This window comes from Schistocerca americana, chromosome X (genome assembly GCF_021461395.2).
Source record: "Schistocerca americana isolate TAMUIC-IGC-003095 chromosome X, iqSchAmer2.1, whole genome shotgun sequence".
Classification (NCBI taxonomy): Eukaryota; Metazoa; Arthropoda; class Insecta; order Orthoptera; family Acrididae; genus Schistocerca; species Schistocerca americana.
Window position 1 is genome coordinate 525,048,375 of NC_060130.1, and position 3,550 is coordinate 525,051,924.

The following is a 3,550-nucleotide window of genomic DNA, read 5'->3' on the forward strand; positions in this document are numbered from 1 at the left end:
GTTTCGGCAGATTCAGAATTATTAGTTGCTTGTGTTACTCTACTCACAGGTAATCTGTGGAACAAATTTAATTTTATTCAAGTGTATCTTTTTTTATGTAAATTTTTTTAGACACTATGTATTTCCAGTCGTATTACCGCTGTCATTCTCTTCCAGACACAGGATATGATGCATTTCATGAAATACGAAGAAATCATTTTCAATTGTGTTTCGCTCTTTGTTTGCTGGGTGACCGGAGTTTCACTTATTATTATTATTACAACAATGTCGCACCTTTTATGCAGGTTATCATAGAGCTCTTCATAAACACGTGATCGTCGCCACAAGATGTTCTACAGGATCCACAGGGGATAAAGCATCCTTTGAAAGTTAAATATATAAGGTGATAAAAAGCATATTTTCCTCTTTGATCTAGAATATTCTTATTGTTAATTCCATCTATGACTACGATGCAGACAAATGTCAACATTTTCAGTAGCTGTGTCGAAACAGCAAATATAAATCTTGTTTTCTCACCCTACGATTGTGTCTGTTAATTATTAGATATAGTTATTTGCTGTTCGATATCAAATTTGTGTCTTCCAAAAAAAAAACTGTTTCTGTTCATGAAACACCGAAATAAACGTGAATCTCGTAGAAATATGATTGCGCAATGCAATGTAGTGCAGTAGCGCGACGTGGCGTTGACTCAAAGAGTCGTTGCGAGACTCCTACAGAAATATTGAGCCATGTCGCCTTTACAACCGTCCATAACTGCCAAAGTGTTGGGTGAAAACTTCGTGCACAAGCTGATCTCTCGTTTATGACCCATAAATGTTCGATCGGATTCATGTCTAGGGATCTGCGTGGCCAAATCATTCGCTCAAATTGACCGCAATGTCCTTCAAGCCAAACACGAACACCTATGGCCCGGTGACTAGGTGCATTGTCATCCATAAAAATTCCATCACTGTTTGGGGACATGAAGTACACTATTGGCCATTAAAATTGCTACACCACGATGATGACGTGCTACAGACGCGAAATTTAACCGACGGGAAGATGATGCTGTGATATGCAAATGATTAGCTTTTCAGAGCATTCACACAAGGTTGGCGCCGGTGAAGACACCTGCAACGTGCTCACATGAGGATTTCTCGTACACAAGCAGCAGTTGACCGGCGTTGCCTGGTGAAACGTTGTTGTGATGCCTCGCGTAAGCAGGAGAAAAGCTGGGTGGTGAAGATAAAGGTCGGATTGTAGCCTATCGCGATTGAGATTTATCGTATCTTGACATTGCTGCTCGAGTTGATCGAGATCCAATGACTGTTAGCAGAATATGGAATAGGTGGGTTCAGGAGGGTAATACGGAACGCCGTGCTGGATCCCAACGGCCTCGTATCACTAGCAGTCGAGATGACAGGTATCTTATCCGCATGGCTGTAATGGATCGTGCCGCCACGTCGCGATCCCTTAGTCAACAGATGGGGCAGCATCGACTATCAGCTCGGAGACCATGACACTGCATCACAGACAGGAGCGCCTGCGATGGTGTACTCAACGACGAACCTGGGTGCACGAATGGCAAAACGTCATTTTTTAAGATGAATCCAGGTTCTGTTTACATCATCATGATGGTCGCATCCGTGTTTGGCGACATCGCGGTGAATGCACGTTGGAAGCGTGTATTCGTCATCACCACACTGGCGTATCACCTGGCGTGATGTTATGGGGTGCTATTGGTTACACGTCTCGGTCACCTCTTGTCCTCATTGACGGCACTTGGAACAGTGGACGTTACATTTCATATGTGTTACGACCCGTGGCTCTACCCTTCATTCGATCCCTGCGAAACCCTACATTTCAGCAGGAGAAAGCACGACCGCATGTTGCAGGTCCTGTACGGGCCTTTCTGGATACAGGAAATGTTCGACTGCTGCCCTGGCCGGTACATTCTCCAGATCTCTCACCAATTGATAACGCCTGGTCAATGGTGGCCGAGCAATTGGCTCGTCACAATACGCCAGTCACTACTCTTGATGAACTGTTGTATCGTGTTGAAGCTGCATGGGCAGCGTTACCTGTACACGCCATCCAAGCTCTGTTTGACTCAATGCCCAAACGTATCAAGGCCGTTGTTACGACCAGAGGTGGTTGTTCTGGGTACTGATTTCTCAGGATCTATGCACCAAAATTGCGTGAAAATGTAATCACATGTCAGTTCTAGTATATTTGTCCAATGAATACCCGTTTATCGTCTGCATTTCTTCTTGGTGTAGCAGTTTTAATGGCCAGCACTGTAAATCGATGGCTGGACCGAAGATATCCATTTCCAGTCAACGATCGGTTCAATTGAACCAGAGTATCCAGTTCATTTCACGTAAACACAGCCCACGCCATTAAGGGAACACCATCAAGTTGCACAGTGCCTTGTTAACAACTTGGGTCCATGGACTAGTAGTGTCTGCACCTCACTTGAATCCTACCATCAGCTGTTACCAACTGAAATCGGGACTCATCTGACCAGGCCACGGTTTTGCAGTCGTCTAGGGACCACGCAATGTGGTCACGGGCCCAGGAGAGGTGGTGCATTGGATGACGTGCTGTTAGTAAAGGCACTTGGTCGTTTTCTGCTATAGCCCATTAACGCCAAATTTCTCCACTGCGTCCTAAGAAAAACATAACTCGCACGTCCCATACTGATTTCTCTGGTTGTGTCACGCAGTGTTGTTTGTGTGTTAGCACAGACAACTCTAAGCAAAGCCGTCTCCCTCTATGTTGTCCGTGGAAGAGGTAACGCCAGACATTTGGTATTCTCGGCACACAGTTGACACTGTGTATCTAAGAATATTGAATTACCTAACGATTTCGAGGTGGAAGGTCCCATGCGTCTATCCCCAACTACCAGTCCGCTTTCGGACTCTGTTAATTCCCGTCGTATGGCCATAACCAATTCGGAAACTTTTACACATGAAGCACTTGAGTACAAACGATTGGCCCGTCAATGCCCTGTCTTTTATACCTTGTGTGTGCGATATTAGCACCATCTGTATGTGTGCATATCGTTATCCCATGCCATTTGTCATGTAGGTTTAAGTATTTGTTTACAGTCCTCGTGCACAAATACCCGTTCCTCGTAAGGAGTTGCTTGAAACCTGCTATTAACAATTAACAGACAACTATGACTACGTTCAACATTGAAAGTAAAAGTAGAATAGTAGCAAATAACATAAGATTGGCGTATTCCATTTGTTCGAAATCAGATGGAAGGCAACGACTTTGTACTTAAAATGCAGTTACAGTATACTAATTTTATCAGTTGCAACAGCCGACAGCTTTAGGCAAGAGGGTTACACTCAAACCTCCTGAGGCAAACTGAGGAGCTACTTGAATGAGAAGTAGCGTCTACAGTCTCAGAAAGTGACATACGGTTGGGAGAAAGGTGTGCTGACCACATGCCCCTCAATATCCGCTTCTAGTGACGCCTGTGGGCTCGGGGTGACACAGCAGATGGAGGGTACCATTTGGCTTTCTTGGCCTGTTCGGGCAGAGTTTAGTTCAGTTTTCGTGA